At 34.8% G+C, this 22,918-nt stretch overlaps 1 protein-coding gene across 2 annotated transcripts in view; it reads left to right on the top strand.

Annotated features, from left to right (window-relative positions):
- The window catches only part of TBL1X (transducin beta like 1 X-linked), a 369,185-nt gene that overhangs the window by 206,995 nt on the left and 139,272 nt on the right, over positions 1 to 22,918 (top strand). For both annotated transcript variants that reach the window (XM_074213593.1, XM_074213592.1), the window contains exon 3: positions 22,697 to 22,779. The gene's annotated coding sequence lies outside the window, so the exon portion shown is untranslated. The remainder of the gene's footprint in view (positions 1 to 22,696; positions 22,780 to 22,918) is intronic.

Below are 22,918 nucleotides of genomic sequence, written 5' to 3'. Positions count from 1 at the left end.
TTCTTTTTATTCTTAAACACACAGGCAAAGAAGAGGATTTAAATTCTAGTTCTGCTATTTACCTGTCTGGACATCAGCGTACTGTAAAACAAAATGGTTGTAAGAAATGAATTCTAAGATCCTTTTCAATATTAAATTCTGTCTTCTCAAATCCAACCCAATCCAATAGAACAAGCATTTGTTAGGTACCTATGGAAACTATGCTAGACACTAGGCGTGCAAAACAAAATGAAATCTGCTAATATAATTGCATATGTTCCATTACCATATTCCTATATGCCACTTTGTGACAGATTTTGGGGCATGCTGAATAGAACAGACCATTTGTATTCAGGGATAATTCTCATGAATCCAAAGCCCTTTCAGTTTTCTGTAGCTTTGAAGTACTAATAATGGAACTATTAGTGAAATGACCATAAATCAGCCTAAATTACAGGATTCAGAAAAGCAACAAATTCTCATCTCAAACTGAAATGGTCTATTGTCTTGATGTCATACCAACTTTTTCTTCATTGTATACTCAATTATTTAATGTAAACTAGCTAATACTTAGATATTCTGTGAATTCATAACATGACTGAAGGCACAGTTCTTGACAAAGCTAGCATTAAGAGCTTTCCATTTCATAGATCATTGTGTGATTATAACTCTTTCCCCCTACCAATATATAGCGAGACTGGGTACAAATGGTGGTATTTTTCAGTACCAAGCTACTTTCAAAGTAGATTTTAATGTTGGTGATTTTCACTGGAAGAGTCAGTAATTGACCAAAGATGCTGTTTAATGCCAAAGAATATCATGAACACAGAAAGCATTATGAGCCCGTTTACATAGACATTTAATAAATATTTATTGAATTGAATTTTGAACAGAGGGGAAAAAAAGAATTAGAAACTAAGGAGAACTCATTGACCATATGAATAGGCTTTTTCTTTCCCTTATTCTACATAGTATAACAATACCAGAATGTTGATGAAATTTCCAGAAAGAAATTATGATCAGAACTTTAAAAATCAAATACTAATAATATTGAAAGTGATACTCAGGGGCAGCTAGGTGGCATAGTGGATAGAGTACCGGCCCTGGAATCAGGAGGACCTGAGTTCAGTCCAGTGTCAGATATATCATAATTGCCTAGTTGTGTGACCTTGGGCAAGTCACCTAACCCCACTGCTTGTAAAAACTAAAACACACACACACACACACACACACACACACACACACACACACACACCCCAAAAAGAAAGTGATACTCAACATTTATAGATTTATGAGTACTATACTAGAAAGTTGTAAGCAAAATAGAAAAACATGATTTGCTCAGGCATGAAAAGTGATTGTTTTTATTACTAGCTTTTGTTGGAACCCACAAACATGGTCAAGAAGCTTTTCTTCTTCATAACATTTAGGATAAAAAGATTTGAGATTCTATACAGTTTATGGAAGTGCTCATCAGTTATCCATGAACATAACAACTCATGTTTGTAGACTCCATTATAACCTTACATTCTTTGTATGTATTGTCTCATTTGCTCTTTTTAACAATCTGCAAAAGAGATGCAAAAAAAATTGATTGTCACTTTGTAGCCATTGAAGTCATTCTGTTTTGTCGTTTTTATTTTTCACCCTCTTCCTGTATCTTTGAACTCATCATTCTGAGTCTTATATAGAAATAATAACCCTACCAAGAGTTGAAGAGTAGTTTGCTATACCTAATGCTCTGGCATATTCTCTTTCATTATACATAATTAATGCAAGGAAGAAATGATATACAAACAAGGCTGAGAAAGCTGACCTGGTTTTCTGAAGTGTTTTGTTTCCTTAAAATATTGTATCCTCACAACAGAATACTACTATGTGATTTGATCCTTCATCAGTATAATCAATCAAACAAAACCAAGAGAGAATATTTGGAATCCAAAGATTTGTCACAAGTTAATAGTCAAAAATATTTAGCTTTGATGTATGATACAAAGTTTAGTTGTATTTAGCCTGGAACCTTTCTCTGATAAACTCTACTTATTTCAACTCATGATAAAGGAATCTGAGTTTCCTGCAGTATGAAATTCTCCAAACCTGTTTAGTTCAGAAATTATATAAAGACAAATGTCACTGTTTATTGTTGGTCATCTTGAAATTGAGTGTCATTAAAAGGGGTCAGTGATGAAATTATGCAAGAAACTTTTGTGTTACCTGTCAGACTAGGTGTCAGCCATCATATTAGAGCTTTTTCATGGGGTTCTAGAGTATTATGCCACCTCAGCCTCACATTGGTTCTGTGAGTTTCCTGCAATAGGTACCTGTTTTTTATCATTTGATTCTTTTTTCTCTGGTACACAAGACATATATAGAAAGAGAATAGTAATTTGTTTGCTATATGGAGAGAAGAATTCAGTGATACCTTTCCTTCTGAATGAATATTTCACTGGGTTTTAGTTTTTCTCAGGTTTAAGCTTGTATACAATCTTTGTCGTTAGGCTAACTTTTCTTTAGATATCTATTCTTTAGAGCCATGAGTATTCTATACTATATTTTGTAAGCTTTTTTTGTAAAAGACTTTTTGTATTTGTATTTTTAAGAGTGGCTCACCTATATGTAGTGACTCTTGAATAGCTATCTCAAGGGCTTTTTCGCTTCAGCTTTTTGAGCTACAAAGTATCCCAGAGGACTAGCGAACCCAAGCTTTTGGATCTCTTGTTGTGTTCTCAAGTGTGGCTGTATGAAAGAAAACGAATTTCTAGGGGAAAGCTGCCCTTAGAAGAATAACTTCATGCGAATTTTATTTGCACATATATCGGTAATATTCTTATTCTGAGACGGAATGCATTAACATTAATAGAGTATAAGATAGTAAGAATAATGTGACTCTGCTCTTTTGTAAAGCTTTCCCCTCACTCTTACCAAAAATTAATTCCTCCTTGATCTACAGTGCTGTACTTATCCATCTTTTGTTTTTCTAAAATAGCCGCAGTGTGTATTTTTAGAAACAATGAAATTCAGAATTTTTTAAAATACATTTTTCCAAAACCTTTGTACAGGAAAATACTGGTGAGGATGATATTCCCGACTCAGTGGGTCTGATTGTGACAGACATGATCAATACATGCCATAGGATGATATGTTAAAAAGAACAGGGAAAAAGGACTGAAGAAGGGGGCCATGAAAAGTGTTTTCAAGTATTTGAAGGACCATCAGATAGAAAAGGGATTATTAGATTTCTTCCTCTAAAATGAACAGAAGTAGGAACAATGGGTAGAATTGCACAGAAACAGATTTGTTAATAATAGCTAGCATGTATAGAGACATTAAGGTTTTCAAAGTGCTTTACAAATATTAAGCACTATTAATAGAGCTCAAACCTCCCCCACCCCCATTTTACAGTTGAGAAAACTGAAGCAAACAGATTTAAATGACCTTATCTAAGATCACATAACTAGTAGGTGTCCAATGCTGTATTTGAATTTGCTTCCAGACACAGTCCTCTATTTAACTGTACCAATTAGCTTCTTTGGATTTAATGTAAAGGAAAACTTCCTGACAATTGAACTCTTTAAGAAGTGACTCGATGACCATTTGGTGCAGGAGTTATAGAAGAGATTCCTGCTAAGGTGTATATAATTAACTACTTGATTGGTGTGAGGGCTTCTTCCAGCTCTAAAGTAATGCAATTAGAGATATAAATGTGACTAGTATAATTAAAGATGCAGTCAAGTGCTTTTTAAAACTAATGTATTAAATCTGCATTAGAAGGAATATTAAAGGAAATATTTGGTATTTTTCTACATAGGATTTCTATGCAGTTTTTCCCTTCAGCCACTTGGCAAGTAGTATTTTTTTTTGTGGGAGGAGGATAGAAAGTGGAGAAGTGGAGAAAAATCAGTCAAATATTAATGGTATGTGAATATCTCCATGTTGATGGAAGATGAAGGAATCCAGGGAGAAAACCTATTTAACTTCTTTCATCTCCCCACCTCCAGCCTGCACATTCAACTTACAGTCCCATCCTCTGTTCTCTCTTATTATATCAACAGAGAACATTCAGCAGTGTTACTATTTTGCTATGTGAAATCACAGGCTCTAACATCTGTTTAGTTTTTTTTTTTTAGTCAGTTGAAAAATACATTTTTTTATTACCACCAAGAATAAGGTACTGTCCATTTCTTTCTTATCCCAACACTATAAATGTAGATTTATAAATGTGTGTGTGTGTGTGTGTGTGTGTGTGTGTAGTATAGTAGTAGAAAAGCACTGACATTTTGACTGGAAAAATATTAATAGAACAGGGCCCACGGTACCAATGATTCAGTCATCTGTCAGTTTGATAAATGGATTAGTGTAAGAGGTTCTCCACTGGGGAAATGCAGCCCATAGGGCTTCAAGCTAATTATATTTAAGTTGTTTAGTACTGCTGGGAAGCAACATCTAGGCAATTGCTAAAAGCTTTGATTCAGTGTGCACCATTAGACTATGTGTTGAGAAACTCATTACCCTTTTATGCTTGCCTTGGATGGATTCTAGGAAGCTCACATGAAATAGAGAACAAGAATCAATAGCTAGAAAGACATTTTAGTTAGCCTCTGATCCATTTCCTGAATCAGGAATGGCCTGTGATCTCTTATATAACTTGTGTGGTAAAAGAAATGTTTAACTGCCTCAAATATCATCGGTCCAGAGTTGGATGTGATGAAGATGTGCATTCAGACACAGCCAGATAACTTCTGATTGAGATCAGTTGCAGTGGATAGCCATGAGCTAATCAGAATGAGGAAACCGGGAAATGTTGCTATTCTTTCATCATTTTCTACATGAACAAATAATATCCATATTCAGAGTTGCCTCAGGGTTAAATAAAACATACACCAATTAAAGTGACTGGATCTATTGTATTAAGGGACCAATTCATTTTTATTTTTTCCACTAATTAGAATACATTTGTATACATTGATGCACTTATTTTTACCCCAAAGTCATTAACTTTAAACAAGAGTAAAGTTTTGCCATTAATCTCTAAGCCATATAAAACTGTGGGATTGAGAGAGGCAGCTGTGTAATGCTGCATGTGGTTTTGGAAAAAATGTTAGAGACAAGCAGCAAAATGCATTTTATCTATTTAAATTAGGATGTAGACTTAGGTAGACAAAACTATAACTGGAATTTATATCCCCACTATTCTCTTCTCCTGAAAAAAATTTCCATGGGAAATAAACATAATTGGTCTGTACCTCAATTTTGTGTTTTATATACAATTCCAATAGCACTGTATTCCCCCAGCATTATTCTTGGAGAATTGAATGAGGCATAAAACATTGTTAAAGTTCTAGAGATGAGAGCCACCTACTGAGTCAATAGTTTATTATGTCATTTCAGTTGTATTACAGTATGAATTGACATTGGCTTTTGACTTTTATCCTTCAGATGAATGCATGAAGTTTTCCCATTAATTTACAAGGTCTCTTTTAGTTCTGAAATTGAATGATTCTTTAATGAGCCAATGGAAGTTTCAGGTCAGAAATTTCTTTTCTACAAATCCATTTTGCATCTCAATCTTATTTTATTAGTTTTAATTTCTTTTAAAGAAATGCTTCTTTTCCTCTAAGAGAAACTAAGAGTGTAGATTACTATTATTATATAATTTGTACTATAAATCATATTAATATACTTTGAGTTAAAAAATTTTGATTTGCTACTTAGGTTTGTCTTTTTTTAATTCTTCAGACGATAAAGTTGTCTTTTGTCATCATTTGACTTTGTCCATTTTCTCCTCATAACTTTACATGACTTGTTTCTCTTCCCCCCCCCGAATTAATATGTTTCAAGAGCAATGATAGGTACCACACTAAGATCAGCAACATGAGAATAACAGGCCAAGTTTTTTGATTCTTCCTACAGCCTCTAGTAGTTTGCTAAATCCAGAATTAATTTGGTAATCAAGTCTTTTAGTTGGATCACCATTTTAGAATTTGCAGAATTTCACTCCCCTGGTATGAATGGAGCTGCTTATTGATTTCATTGTAGATATATCATTTTTATACATCAAGAAATTTTGAAGAGTAATAATATTTTATTCTTGTTAAGATTACATTACATGGGGGCAGCTAGGTGGCATAGTGGATAGAGTACCGGCCCTGGAGTCAGGAGTACCTGAGTTCAAATCCGGCCTCAGACACATAATTACTTAGCTGTGTGGCCTTGGGCAAGCCACTTAACCCCATTGCCTTGCAAAAAACCTTAAAAAAAAGATTATATTACAGTAAGAATGATGTACAGAAGAATCTTGAAATGACTCAAAAGATATGAGACAGTTTGGTTATAATTTAAAATACATTTCCTTTGTCAAAAAGGATTTCAAATGAATTGTATCTTAATACACCATCAACTCTTAAATGGATACTTAAGAAACAAAAATAATTTTGGAGAGTTATGCATTTTGATTTGTCTCCACATTGCAACTGAAATGGTTCTTTAGAAAGTTATCATGAATTCTTAATCATCAAATCCTTTTCTCAGGTCTCATTCTACTTATTTTCTCTGTAATATCTACCATTGTTGACAATTCTTTCATTGAAATTTTCTTCTCCTCTGACTTCTTTATCCTATACTTAACACAACATCTACAACATAGTTGATTGGTGTCTTTTATTCTTGAAGAGGATCAAAATGATACCACTATATTGGGGTCAAGGTACAGTATGTCCAACAGGTTGATCAGACCAATATGCCTTGGAATGTGTTACAGCAGGTCAGGCAAAAATAGTCCATTTGAACATTTGGAATGGAGATCTTTAAATCTGAGTGTCTCACATTTCTTTTGACTTACTGCAATTATTCTTTGCTCACTGAGCACAGCACCTTCTTTGATGTAAACATGCCAGAATAAATGCTTAATTTATACTCTATCTTCCTTTCTGTTCATCCTCCTACTTTCTAGTCCTTAATATTCTTCACTGACTCCTAAATAAGAACTTATTGAAGTTTCAGTCTTTGGACCTCTCTTCATTTTCTGTACTTAACCTAGCATTGGTCTCTTACCTTTCTAATTTATCCTGTACATTCAGATTAATCTTCCTAAAACAATGTCTAATTTTCCGATCTTATTATTCTCTCTTCTCCTTCATTAGTCTTTATTTCAGTTAGACTGGTTTTTTCATTGTTCCCTGACAACATGTTATATTCTTAAGTGCTGCTATTTCTACCTCCTACTACTATACTGAAACATTTTTTCTCTAGGGTAACCAATTAACACCTGCATTTGTTTTCTCTTCTTTAATAAATTGTATTGATTTTTAAAAATTTAATCATAGCTTTTTTTAACCCAGTATCCTTCTCCATCCAATAGAGCCATTCCATTTTTTTTTTAGGATTTTGCAAGGCAAATGGGGTTAAGTGGCTTGCCCAAGCCTACACAGCTAGGTAATTATTAAGTGCCTGAGACCAGATTTGGACCCAGGTACTCCTGAGTCCAGGGCTGGTGCTTTTTCCACTGGGCCACCTAGGTGCCCCCCCATCCCATTTTTTTGAAGAAATAAAAGAATAAGGAAAAAAATTCAGTATATCTGATCAGTACATCAAAACAGTAAGGAAAGTACTTGAAGACTCCTCACCTCTTGCAAAAGTGGAACTATCTTATAGTTCTTCTTTTAGGTCACTGTTCTTTATAATTTTTCATTATTTTCTTTTGATTTTTCTGTGTGGCTATGCTTTTTGTTTACATTACTCTATGGTCATTCTTTTCTTAGCCCTACTCATTTGCCTCTTCATCAGTTCATATGAATCTTTCCATGATTCTCTATATTCATCACACACATTTTTTTAGAATACAGTAATTTACCGTTACATGCACATATTAGATCTTGTTTAACCATTCTCCAATCTATGTTTATCTACTTGATGTTCAAATTTTTTCCCATCATAGAAGCTGCTGCTAAAAATATTTTGGTGTACATAGGGCCTTTCTTTTTATTAGTGACTTCCTTGAGGCATAAGCCCAGTAATGGAATTTAGGGATCAAGTGATATAGACATTTTTTTCACTTATTTTTAGTCATTTAATCTCAAATGATTTTTCCAATAGGTTATAGCAATTCATAGCTCCACCAGCAATGCATTAGTATACCTATCTTCCTACAAACTCAGCAACATTGACTGTTGTCAATTTTTGTTATTTTTGATAATTTTCAGAGTTTTGGCAAAACTTCACACTTATTTTTATTTGCATTTATCTAATTCATGATTTGGAGCATTCTTTCATGAGGTTGTTAATAATTTGAAGTTCTTTTTAGAACTGTGTTTATATCCTTGACCATTTATCTATGAAAAATGTTGTATCTGTATACTTACACACAAGCATACAAATGTACATGCATATGTGCTAATTGTTCATATATCTTGGGAACTAAACCTTTATTAGAGAAATTTGATACAAAGATTTTTTCCCCATTTAACCACTATCCTTCTTATTCTAAGTGTACTTGTTTTGCTATGCAAAAATTTTTCCAATTTATATGATCATGGTTATCTACTTTTGTTGTTGAGTCATTTTCAGTCATGTCTGAGCCTTCTTGACTTCTTTTGATTTTTTGGGTGAAGATACTAGAGTGCTTTGGTTAAGAATACAGCTGTTCACAGCTTTAAGATACTATCTCTTTCTCATCTGATTTTTAATAATATAATCTTTAATATTAGCCTCATATATCTATTTAGAATGTATTGTGAAATATGCTATAAGATGCTGGTGTAAGCCTAATTTCTGCCAGACTATTTTCTAGCTTTCCCAGAAGTTTTTGTCCTAAATAGTTAGATTTTCTGCTTTATTATTCTCCAGATTGTTGTGTTACATTGTTTTCTGATTCTCCTTTGTCTGGGTCATTCCATTGATCCTCCTCTTTATTTTGTAATCAATATCAGATAGTTTTGATGATAAGTCTAGAAGTCCTATTTTCCTTTTCCCCCCTACTTTTTTTCATCATTTCTTTTTATACTCTACATGTTTTTTAAATGAAATATATCATTTTGTCAAGATCCATACTATTAACTTTTTGTATTTATCATCCTTAACTTCTTTGCAGCATATGGCATTATTCATTATTCATCACTACCTCTGTTTCCTCTTCTAACTAAAAGTTCATTCTTGTCTCTTTACGTTCTTCTAAACTCCTTAAAAATGCATTTCTCCCAAGGATCTATCTCTTCCATCTCTAAATTTCTCCTAATGCATATTGTTTTTCATTCCTTAGCATATCATATATTACCTTGTGTAGTTAGATATGTAAAAATATTGCCAACTTGATTGTAAGTCCCTTGTATCTGAATTTACATTTTTTGTGGGCTCTGCTCAATTTGTATATGGTTTTCAAAACCCAATAATTAGTTTTGTTTGAAATATTAAACTTACATATGAAAAGGATATAAGTTTAATATTTCAAACAAAACTATTATTTTGGAGACCAGATTAATTTCTAATCTCAATGAATATTTAGAAAATTGGAATTTTTTAAAGTTTTCCTATTTTTTTCAGAACAAGTTTATGAGGAAATGACAAAAACAAAGATCCCACTTATACCAAAATATTTATAGCAGAATATTTTAATACCAAATACCTAGAAACAAAGTAGATGCCCATCCTTTGAAGACGGACTAAACAAGTCGTGGTATAAAAATGCAATGTCATTTTATTTTGCTTTAAGAAACTGTGATTATAATTGATACAGATAAGCATTGCGGAATTTATAAGAACTGATGTAAAATGAAGTAAGCAGAACCAGGAAAAACAGTAGACACAATGACCCCAATAATGTAAATGGAAATATTTCAGAATATAATGCCTACGTTTGCTCTTCCCAGCCTCTGCTTTTTTGTTGAGGCCAAGTAGTTTGAATATGAAATATTACATATAAATGCCAAACTTTTTTATTTATTGACTAGTTTTTGCCAGACTGCTCACCCCTGTTTTTAAATTTAAAAATATTTTTCATCAGAATTAGCTTTCTGAGAAAAGCAGCTGAAATGTAGTTAATATAAAAATAAAAATAACAAAAATACTTTTAAAAATAAGTTTATAAGAAGTAATGTGGTTCAGTAGAATGATTTAATAGACCTCCGCTTGAGCCCCTGGCTTTAGAATTTCTTGCTCTCTGACCTTGTCCAAGTCATTTAACTTTTCTAAATCTGTTTTTTCACCTGTTTACATAGGAATCCTTACATTACCCAGTTCACAAAGACTATAGAAATATTCCTTATTGTTTGACTCTATATTTTGTTATTTATGTTGCTATCTTCAAACTCTGGGGAAATGATTTGATCAGTGATTAGCTTAATGCTGTGGTAATAGCTTAACTATTAACTATTAATAGGAAGGGTACATGGAAAATATAGTACATTAAACATGAGACCATACTTTTGCATTAAGACTCAGAGGGATCTGAAGCATTACTGAGATATCAGTGGGTGACAGATACAAGGGTCACAAAACAATTTCTTGAACTGTCAGTGATAGAAGTTGAAAAGATAGTGTTTATTTGACATTCTTTCATCAATTTCAATCAGTCAATCACCATCATACAAGAACATATTTTTCAGCCAGTTTATTAGCTACTTACTAAGAGAGTAGGTTGGATTTAAAGTTTAAGAACTAATAACACATCCTCTACCTGATTCCTTTCCTTCCTTCCTTCTTCCCTCCCCCGGACCTCCACTCCCACAGTGAGTCTACTGCTCTGTACTGGTAGGAGCTCCATAAATACTTGTTACCTGAGAAATTAGCAGGACCCTTTGGGTTGCTAGGGTACTATTTAGTAAATTATTGTTTCAGTTCAGTAAAGAGTGCTTTACTGGATCAAGCAATAAGCCTATATTTTTCCTTTAATAATGGAATTGATTTCCAGCATAGTTTACTATAAAGTGGCTTTTGTGGTTTGTTGGTTTTTTTCTTTTCTATTGACTTCCATTTTGGGGAAAAGAGATACAGAAAAGCATAATGGATAGAGAGGTAGAATTGGAGTCTAGAAGAACATGGTTTTAGTCCTACCATTTTTAGGTATGATTCCGGCTTAGCTTCCCAGGGCCCTAGGCAACTCTCAGATTTTCATATTTCAAAAAGAAGTTTCTTCCCTTGATCCCTGTATCAGTGAAATCACAACTCTAGGCCTTGTCCTTAAATTTTAAAATTAAAGGCTTTTTTTCCTGTACTTTCCTGCCCTTGCATCAAGCACAGAACCTTAAGAAAAAGACCTAGTTGAGTAAGTGGGTAGGTCTTGAAGTAGAAAAGACTGGAGTTTGAATTTTGCCTCAGACACTAGCTGTATGACCATGGGGAACTTACATCATCCTAAAAATGAGGTTAATAATAACATATTATAATATGTTAACATTTGTATAATGCTTACTTATATAATACTTATATAATATGTATAAGACACTGTTTCTAGCACTTTATATTCATTATCTCATTTAATCTTCACACCAACCCTGAAAAGTAGTTGCTAGTATCATGCTCATTTTAAAGATGAGAAAATTGAGGCAAACCTAGATTAAGTGACCTGTCCAAGATCACACTGATAGATATCTGAGGTTGGATTTGAATTCAGGTTCTCTTGACTCCTATTATTCTTTCCTCTGTATCACCTAACTGAGTGAAACTAGGTTATTATGAAGGTGTTTTCATAGAGAATTGTTGATGATATAATATATACATAGTGTTTTGCAAATCTTAAAAGTACAATGTAAGTGATGGTTATCATAAAAATCATCATCATTGCTATGGGTTCAAATCCTATCTCTGACACTACCTAAATCTTAGACCAGTCATATTAGCCTTCATGGGCCTCAGTTTCCTCATCAATAACATGAGAGAGTTGGATTAAGGTGGCACCTGCATTTCTAGAGGAAGTTTTCAGGGATCTTGGGTTTCATTAATAATTGACACCTAAAGACTCTTGAACTCATTTTAAGGGTTCAAACAGATGATAAATAAGCTAAGAATGTGGGTAGTCCCCAATGACTGGCAGTAATTGTTTCTGTCTCTCCAACAGACATTCCCCTGTGAATGTGATCAGAGAACATTGAAAACATTCATGGGAAGAAGGGAAGTCAATACAGTTCTCTAAGCCACAAGTGGCTGCTTGTATTTAGAGGTAGGCACTGCCTGTCTCATGCTTACAAGCACTGGGAACTTTGTTTCGCTTCTATGACAACAGGGTCTAAATTTCAACCACCAGCAGGTCTCTAATGCAAATCTTCTATAATATCTTCTGCAAGCAGTTTTCAACTCCCAAGTGTAATTGTCTTTAGGGGCAGTCAGTCAGTTAATAATTAAAGCATTGAATACAGGCATACTTTGGAGATATTGCAGGTTCGGTTCCAGACCATCACAGTAAAGCAAATATTGCAATAAAGTAAGACATTTAAATTTTTTGGTTTCCCACTGCACATTAAAATTCTGTTTATACTATACTGTAGTCTATTAAGTATGCAATAGTATTATGTCTAAAAAAGCAGTGTACTTTAAAAAAGCAGGGACTTTACTTAATTAAAAATACTTTAATGCTAAAAAGTCTTACCATCATCTGAACCTTCTACAAGTTTTATTCTTTTTGCTGGTGTAGGGTCTTGCCTCAGTGTTGATGGCTGCTGAAGCTTAAGGTAGATGTGACAATTTCTTAAGACAATAATGAAGTTTACTGCATTGATTGATTTCACTTCAACACAGAGGCCATTGTAGGGTTATTAACTGACCTAATATCAATATTGTTGTGTCTCAGGGAATAGGGAGGCTCAAGGAGAGGGAAAGCAATGAGGAAACACAACATTTATCAATCACATTGGTGCCCCAAAATAATTACAATAGTAACATCAAAGATCACTGATCACAAGATCACTATAATATATTATAATAATAATGAGAAAATTTCAAATATTGTGAGAAGTACCAAAATGTAGCAGAGAGATTGGATGTGAGTATACATTGTTGGAAAAATGGTGCTGATAGTCATGCTCAATGCAGTGTTGTCATAAATCTTTTAATTTGTGAAGCTACAACAACCACAACAAAACTCAATCTCTGCTAAGCTCAATAAAATGAGGTATTCCTTATTTGCTAGAGGGATGCAAATAGGTGGAATACAAATAAAGGCAAGAGAGAGTGTTCCCGTCCTCAAGAGGTTCAAATTTTGGAGGGAGGGAAAATATGTAAATAGGTATATCATAAGATATGTACAGAGTAAATAGAAGATAATTTCAGGTATGGGGGAAGAGGGATCCAAAAAGATTTCCTTGTAGAAGGTTGGATTTGAACTGAGTCTGGAAGGAAGCCAGGGAACTAAAAGGTAGAGGAGAGGGAGAACATTTCAATCATGGGGAACAGCAAGAACAAAAGCATGGAATCCGAAGAGGTGTTGGTCTGTGTATGAGACTAAGGTGGGTAATAAAACTGAAAGAAGAATGTGAAAGGGATGTACTCCCCCTTTCCCCCCAAAGGACTTTATATTGGATCCTGGAGGTAAAAGGGAATCATTGGAATTTATTAACAAGTGTGGGAATGCCACGATCATCATTTCTGTCATTAAGGAAACTCAGTGACATTGGTGTGAATTGGAATGGGAATATAATTGAGACAAAGAGACCAATTAGAAGGCAATCCTGATATTCAAATGAGAGATGATGGGGGTCAATAATATTGTGGTATTCAATGTGATTAAAGAAAAAGGGACACATAAGAGAGATCTTATGGACATAAAAATGACAAGATTTGCCAGCAGATTAATATATTGGGTGAAAATAAGGGCAAAGTCAGAGGAAAGAGTGAGACAGTGATCCCAGGTAGTTTGGAAAATATAGGCACCCTCAACAGAAACAGTAAATTCGGGAAGAAGGAGGAAAATTTGAGAAAAGGGGATGAGTTCTACTTTGGACATGTTGAGTTTGAGTTGCTTATGGAACATCCAATTTGAAATGTCTAAAAGGAACTGTTGATGTGAGCTTGGACATCAGGACAGGTTAGGGCTAGATATCTAGAAATGAATACAAACACATATATAGATATAATATTATATTTTAAAGATATTACTATCTGCCTAGAAAGGATAATTAAACCTATGAGGGGTGATAGTAACACTAAATGAGATAATTCAAAGGAGGAGATCCTAATCTGAGATACATTTTAGAAGTTCTTGAACTTGGATGGCTAAAAAGAAATGATGAGATACATTTTAGAAGTTCTTGAACTTTGATGGCTAAAAGAAAATGATGTATTTTCTTTTCCTCTAACCTCTAATTGAAACTTAGCATTTTTTTGAGTGTTAAGAATGTAAGCACCAAATGACAGTTGTATTTAGCAGTACTTGTGACTCTTTCACCACTAGAAAAATATTTTCACATCACATTATAATTGTTGACACTTTGAAATGTTTACATTTGTTATTTCTTTGAAATTACTGTAGTTATTAGACACAACTTTAGATTACACATTATTGTAGCTTTCTTGTTAATAGATGCTTGGATAATGTAGGGGTCGACTAGAATACTTTACTATACTAACAAGGGGGTCAATGTTGTAAAAATTTTTTTAAAGGTAAGAACTCATGAAGTGGAAAGAGGACTCAGATAAGAATCCAGGAGAGTGGAGTGGGGGAGCACTTGGGCTTATTAAAAAGTGATACCCAGGAACAGACAAGTAGGAGAGGCAGCAGAGACAATGTTAGGAAAATTAATGTGAAACGAGTATCCCAGCAAAAGATGATGGCCAACGCTGAAAGTAATTCCATGGTCCCTACCTCACTTCTTCCTCCAGTGTCATCTGGGTCCAGTAAGTAGTCGAAGATGAATCAGGATGATTGGAGATGACCCTGGATGCCAGGCAGTCAGGGTTAAGTGACTTGCCCAAGGTCACACAGCTAGTAAGTAGCAAGTGACTGTCCTCCTGAATCCAAGGCTTGTGCTCTATCCACTGCATCACCTAGCTGTAGGAGGTGGGTATGAGTATGAGTGAGTGGTATATAACAGAAATGGGAACAACCTTTAAAAATCAATCACCTTCCTCTTTTCCCTTCCCTTCCCTTCCCTTCCCTTCCCTTCCCTTCCCTTCCCTTCCCTTCCCTTCTCCCTAAGGAATAAGTGTGCCAAAGATTCTGGCAGAGTTGAGAAGAAAATTGTGATCTCCTATAGCATCACCCAAAAGGCATAAGGCAAGTAGAAGAGAGAATTCCCAAAAATCACTGTCTCCCCATTCAGGTGCCTGATTGGACAGGTTATATTCAAGCCAAGCATGTTTAAACAGAAGACTAGCTTTGCTTAGGTAGGTCATAGGCACTACCAATGCATCACTTAAAATCCTAAGATTTATTTGGTAGATTGGAAATGGGGTAGGGGGAGTGTGGAAAGGAATTTTCTAGTCCTTTTAGGATTCACTGAAATGACTTGTTCCTCATCACAGCTAAAAGAAATAATAAAGTACAAACTAAAAGAAACCTTGAACGGTCATTAGGACCTATCCTCTGGTTGCTGAGGCCAGAGCTGGATCTTTCCAAGATTTTGAACTCAAAATACTGTGTTAGCAAAATGCCAGTCTATAATAAAATTAAAATCCAATCTATATCCACTGTGAATGACAACATATTTCTCAATTAAAGAAGGGTATGATTTTATTCTTTTGGGGGGGGCGTTGCAAGGCAATGGGGTTAAGTGGCTTGCCCAAGGCCAAACAGCTAGATAATTAGTAAGCATCTGAGGTCAGATTTGAACTCAGGTACTTTTGACTCCAAGGCAGATAGATGCTCTATCCACTGTGCTACCTAGCCACCCCAATTTTATTCTTTTTTTAAAAAGTCTTCTAATTTTAATTATATATAATTTTGGCATAGTAACAGCATGGAAGAGTTTGGCACGTATTCTCATTTTGTGAGACTTAAAAGGTTATTTTGGAAAAAACAACTTGTGAAAATTTTAAGACTGTTTATCCTTTTCAGAGCATGTAAAACTTGCAAAGGTTACTTTAAAACACACACACACACACACACACACACACACACACACACACATATACCTATAAGACAGTACTTTTAGAATCAATTTTACAGTTTTTCACATGATTAGAAGATAATGTATTTATTGTGATAGCCAGAAATTTTTTAAAAGTCATCTCTAATAGTAGAAGAGGAAAAATTTAAAGATGAGATTTGAATAGAGGAACAGTTAATTTGTAACCTTTTTCTGCTTGCTATAATAAATAAAAGAATAGCCAGGTAGTAAAAATGAATAGTCTTGTGCTTGGAATTAGGAATACTCATTCTCCTGAGTTCAAATCAGGGCTCAAACACTAGCAGTGTGACTCTGGGCAAGTCATTTAATCCTGTTTGCCTCAGTTTCCTCATCAGTAAAATGAAGTGGCAAAAGAAATGAGAAACCATGCCAGCATCTCTGCCAAAAAAAAAAAAACCCAGTTGGGGTCACAAAGACTCTGACATGACTGAAATGACTAAACAGCAACAATAGTATATAATGATGATTTTTAAATTATTATTACTGTCTTTATAGTGAATATAGCTGACCAGCCAAAAATTCAGGATGATTCTGCCTCTGACATCTGCTTGCTGGGTGGTGATGGCCCATTTTTTTTTTGCCTTTAGGAATCTCTCTAAAATTATAAGTTATGATCTAATTGAGAAGTTTCCACACTAGGGTTTCCTCATCCCATATGAAATTACAGGTCCCAGATCTTCCTCTCCCTTAGTAAAGTATATCTAAGCACAATTCTATATTAAATTAATGACATCTTAGCATAATCCCATTCAGTTTTTTCCAGATCATTAACATTCATTTTTCTAAATTTGGAGTTATACATAGTTTTAAATTGAACTTATAATTTATAATTATATTGTGGTGTTTTTTTTAAAATCCCTTACAGCAAAACTTTATTTAATTGGAATGGGGGGGGGGATAGGCTAGTCTGGTTATTTGTCATATTCTGATTAATTAGAGAATTATTTTTATTTATACCATCACTGCATTTTCCCTCCCCCATAGGCATTAATAACTCCTGCCTCTAACTAGTATAGAGAATATTCTTTCAATATTTTTTCAATTCATTTTGCTATAGAGTCATCATTGAGAGGATGAATTTTTTATGCATTTTATATACTCTGTGAGACCAGGAGTGATCTTATATTCACTCCTCCTCTCCCCCACCCTTATACATGTAGTTGATACTCAAAAGTTTTGTTACTGAATGTATAGTATATTGTAGTTGTTAGAGTATAGTATAGTGTATAGTATAAAGTTATTAAAGACCCTGGAACCAGAAAGATTTGGGTTCAAGCCCTTTCCCTCCCGCATACTGGCATTATAATTCTTGACAAGGCAACTCTCAAACGTAAAGGGTGTCCTACTGGCTTTGGTAGAGGGAATTTCCTCTCTGGAGTTCCTTATTTCAATATTGAATTATGTCACATTTGATAAGCTTAGAATTAATCAGCTTGTTTCTCTAGCCTTTAAATGGGAAACTTGTTTGACATGTATTCAAAGAAACAGAATTGGGAGCTTTCTGGAGGAACCACTAGGAATTTTCTCTACTATCTGGTTTATTATTCCTTTTTCTGAAGCTGGAATGCAGACCCCCCAAAATGGAAAAATCCACTCCCCAGGCAGTCCAGAAGGACTAGGCTGCCTCGGGTATAAGTGACCTCCAGGTCACTGAAGAGCTCATCAGTTTCTAATGTTTCTATTCTGCCTGAAACCCCAGTATTAGAACTATACCTGCCCATGGTGCTATATTGTTAAAAGGCAAATAGATTATTTTCCATCAACATCTTTTGGGGAATTTGTTAATCGTATTAATTATTTTGGCTGAAACAAAGCCCTGAGGGGAAGAGGTAAAGGGGATATAAAGGTAAGGGATGTTGAGAGGAAAGGGGACTGCTGCCAGATAACCATGAGGGAAGTGAAGTAGTATGAGAACCCAGATTCTAAAGAGAAAGACTATTTTTTAGAAGGTAAGTGTTAAGGTTTGGGGGTTACCTTTTTTACCTAGAACTGGCCATGCAATTGGAATTTAAGTCAGTATCACTTCTTGGAGGAGAAATAAAATAAAGCTAACTAATGTTTTATTCATTTCTTAGAAAGAATTGCAGCTATTTCCTTTAAAAAATACCTTTATTCTTCCATCAAACACTTATTTTCTGTGTAAGCCCTAGAAATAGTCACTAAGTACCACTTGGCTCACTCTTTGAAGTTTTCTAGATACCATGCTTTTAGAATAGGATACACATTTGAGTAAAAGGTCTAGGATAGATTTTTCTCCCAGCATCATTTAAATGTAAATGAGTTGTGTAAATGAGGAAGGACTCCTGAATCTATTTTTACTTTGATATAAGAGGGGATAGTTTAAACCTTAAGGTTATTAGCTATAGATATGAAATTCTTGGTTCTTATAAGTAGTTTTGCCTTTCAGATAATATGATCAGTTAGGGCATTGATGGAGATAGTGCCAGGTAACAACTTTGCTTTATCAAATTGAACTCCACACAATGATTTAAATAAATACAAATAAATAGATTCTACAATACAACATTAGTGCAGCTAAATGGAGATAGAGTATCCTCTCACATCAAAAGAACTTGAATTCAAATATGGCCTCAGGTATTTATTAGCTGTGTGACCCAGGAAGGTCATTTAATCTTACCTGCCTCAATTTCCTCATCTGTAAAATGAGTTGAAGAGGAAAATGGCAAACCACTCCAATATCATTGCCCAGAAAACCCCCAAATGAGATTATGAAGAGTTGGACAAAACTGAACAACAACAAATTGAACATTTAAAAAATAAACTTCAGGCAGCTAGGTGGCACAGTGGATAGAGCACCGGCCCTGGAGTCAGGAGTACCTGAGTTCAAATTTGGCCTCAGATATTTAATAATTACCTAGCTGTGTGGCCTTGGGCAAGCCACTTAACCCCATTTGCCTTGCAAAAATAAACAAACAAACAAACTTGGAGATATGCTAGAAATTTCTTTTCCTCATGTAGACATATATTTAAGCATTCTTACCTTAAATACAGTTATGTCCACTAAATCTAGGTCTTCATTTTATAAACAAAGAAATTGAGGCTTTGAGAGTTTAAAGAGATTTTATAAGAGTTACACAGCAAATATGTGGACTCAATTCTTCCTGACCCTAAGTCTAGTATCTTATTCATTATACCAGTATCATGTGGTTTTCTTCAAAAACATATTTAAGATAATTTCCCTCTGGAAAGATTGATTCCATTTCGGATTGAACTACTGAGAAGGAAAAAAAAAAACTTTTCTTTATGATGAATGTTGAAAACCATAGGGGCTAACTCTCCCTAGGGTTAGTTAGTAGGTTTGAATAAAGGCACTGAGTTAGAGAGAAAATGAAATTTTCTGTTTCTCTCTCTCTCTCTCTCTCTCTCTCTCTCTCTCTCTCTCTCTCTCTCTCTCTCTCCTTTTCTTACTCCCATCCCACATTGTGAATGCATTATGCTATGTTGGCATCAGTGGTTTCATCTTGAAAATCCATCCCTTGTGGTCTACTGAGTCTCTAATATGGTAAATCCTTGCAAACCAGTATCTTAAGTTGGGGGAGGGGGTGATAAACCCAAGGGATTCAGATAGATTGTGAGCTCTCTGAATGGTGGAATGATCTTAGAGTTGGAAGGGACCTGAACTTGGGGTTCATGAACTTATTTGCTTAATATTTTGACAACAGGCGCAGTAGAGATTCTGGCCTTTTACTTGACCATGTGACCCTAGGCAAGTCACTCAATTTTATTTGCCTCAGTTTCCTCAACTGTAAAATGAGGGTCATAGTAGCAATCTTACAGGGTTATTGTGAATATCAGATGAGATAATATTTTTGTCAAAGGGTTTATGTAGTATCTGTCAAATAGTAGATACTGTATAAGTGCTAGTTATTAATAATTATGTTAATCTAATTGATTTAGTTTTTGAAATCCTATGTATTTTCTGTTATTCAATGAAAAACATTTTCTTAGAAAGGGTTCAGAGGCTTCACTGAAGTGCCAGCAGGATCTTGACCCCCAAAGATAAGAAAAAAGCCCTGATTTATACAACCTCATGAATTTACAGATGAAGTTATGTATACCCAGAAATATTATATAACTTGATAAATGTAGCACATCTAGTAAATGACAAATCCAGAATTTGACCCTTGGTCCTTTGATTCTAAATCCAGAATTTTTCCCATTATAGTAGCAGTACAAACTAGACACTGACTTTAGGAAATACATATTCATCACATACTACTTTATTATTATTATTATTATTATTACTTCTAAGACACTACATTAGGTGCTATGCAGAAGAAAAGAAGTAGTCCAGAGGGACCTCTGACACTTACTGACTTTGTGTCCTTGGTCAGTTCACTTAACATCCCTTGGTGTTAGTATTCCCATTTCTAAAATGAAGGGATTGGATTAGACGGTCATTGAGGTCCTTTTGAGCTAGAAATCTATGATCTTGTTAAAGAAATGAATGAGAAAGGATTTAGAGCCAGAAGGACCCTTAATCCCTAATCCTGGAGAATTGACAGGAGATGGTGTATGTATTACTCTAGAATGAAAGACAGAAATACAGAAAGATAGGCAGACAGAAAGGCAAAAAGAAAAGGAAAGAAAAGAAATTCCTTAAATAGAAAGTTTCATAAGAGAGGTCCAAAGGAAACTTTTGGGAGAAGGACAAGGAGGGTGGATTAGTGAAAGGATTCATGGCAGAGGTTCTACTTATCCATCACTAAGAGCAAGTAGTTGTCAAAGGCAGAATCTTCCTGTGTATAAAGCTGGCTTCTGACATTTTTCAGGCAATAATTGTTAATTTCTTTTTTTCTTTCTTTTTTGGTTTTTGCAAGGCTGCCCAAGCTCACACAGCTAGGTAATTATCAAGTGTCAGAGGTTGGATTTGAACTCGGGTCCTCGTGACTTTGGGAGTTGTGCTCTATACACTACACCACCCAGCAGTCCCTCATTTCTGTTTGATTTAAAGGAGATCCATGATCAGTTTGGGAAAAGGTAGCAAATCAATTATGGCCTCAGTGCTAAATTTTCCATCTTCAAATTTTCCTCTTTTTGGCACTGGAACTTATTTAGAGGTAGGAAAGCACAGACTGTATTTAGAAAGTAATCTATTTTAGAAAGTGGTGGAAGATGTCATAATAGAGAAGGAGTCTTTGAAGAGTGTTTTCCTGTGTTTACATGACTTTTTTTTCCCTCCTGGTTCTTCTCCTATATCACCATTTCTCATTTTACTTTGCTGGTCATCTTCCATATTCCATTTCTTAACTGTGGGTATTTCCAAAGATTCTGTTCTGGGTCTTCAAATCTGTTTTCTTTCTTGACCTTATCAGCTCTCATAGGTTCTATTATCATCATTCCTTCTCCTAGATTCATTTGTTACCAACTACTATTTAGACATTTCCAACTGACTGTTCCAGAGGTATCTCAGAAAGGAAATTCATTGTTTTTCTCTACAAACTCACTCCTCTTCTAAACTTGTCTTTTTTTCCTTTCAGCATCATCATCCTTCCAAGAGCTTAAAACCTTTATCTCTGATCCTACACAGTCATTTAGTTGCTATGTCTTTTCTTTTCTTCTTCTATAATATCTCTTACATCTGCTTCTCCCCATCCTGCCAGGCTGGGCAATTTGGAAATTTGTACAAAAGTAGTTATAGTATCATCACTTTTTGTTATTGGAAAGGACTGGGAATAACACGTGCATTCATCAATTAGGAAATTGTCAAATAAACTAAGGTTTAGAATGTAATGGAATATTATTGTAAATTAAGAAATGCTACAAGGGGCAAATTCAAAGAAATCTGGGAGATCTTCTATGAACTGATGCAGAGTGAGCAGAACCAGAAGAACAATTTATACTGTGATTATAGCATTGTTAAAAAAAAAAAAACCTTGAATAATTTAAGAACTTTAAGTAATACAATGATCAGTTACAGCTTCAGAAGCCCTAAATCTTGGTTCCCATGAGCAACAAAAGGTGTTGGTCTAATGTTGGAGAATGAAACTTGGTTTTGTTTTTCAAGTCTTCCCTTCCCAGATAGTCATGGATTTATTTACAACCCTCCTTCCCTGCCACACACACACACACAGTTTTTAGTTGTTTTTCTTTAGGTGCTGAAATGTTCTTTCTTGAGGTTTAAGTACTTATTAAAAAACAACAACAAAACCCTAAAAAATTTAAATTCTTTCTCTCCGCTCCCTTTATGTAGAGAAATTTTCTAGTTCACAGGTTTGCAAATCACACTCTCTGGTGTTCATGATATTGCTAACCCACACAAAAATCTCTCTCCTTCACCTAATGTAAAAGATATGTTGTCTATGTAGAGATGATGATGTTGATGTTAGTTCTTTGTTCTCTAAGAAGACATGAAATCAGGGAAGTGATGCCATGACAAGCATGTGAATTGGATTTGAGTGAGAGGGTGCTGTGCTAAGTCACCAATCTCACTTACTTCTCCAGAGCCGTCAAGGCCATGTATCCCGACATGAAACAGGATGACTGATTTTTAGGCCAGATTTGAGCTCAGGTCCTCCTCACTTCATGACGCACAGTGCTCTACCCACTACAACATCTAGCCCCCCCCCAAATAGATTTATCTGTTAAGCATCCTTGTTCCTAACCTCTCTTGTAGGTTATTTCTAATTGATACTTTTTCTCTCTAGGTACTTTTGGATTCTGCTATTTCCAGGGATTTTTAGAAGGCATCCCCATCGAATGGGGAAGGAATCCCATATAAGAGACTTAGGTAAGTCTATTTTAATCCTAGTTTCATTAATTCTTGGGTCTTTGGAGAAGAGAAGCCAAAGAAGCTTCCTATGTGGTTTCTGCACCTCTGAGGGATACTGTCATCCTTGAATTTTGGTACCCCAATAGATTTGGGAATC

Source organism: Macrotis lagotis, chromosome 1, assembly GCF_037893015.1.
Source record: "Macrotis lagotis isolate mMagLag1 chromosome 1, bilby.v1.9.chrom.fasta, whole genome shotgun sequence".
In the NCBI taxonomy this organism is placed as follows: domain Eukaryota; kingdom Metazoa; phylum Chordata; class Mammalia; order Peramelemorphia; family Peramelidae; genus Macrotis; species Macrotis lagotis.
The sequence above is the reverse complement of the archived record's forward strand: the minus strand, read 5'-3'. Positions and strand labels throughout refer to the sequence as shown.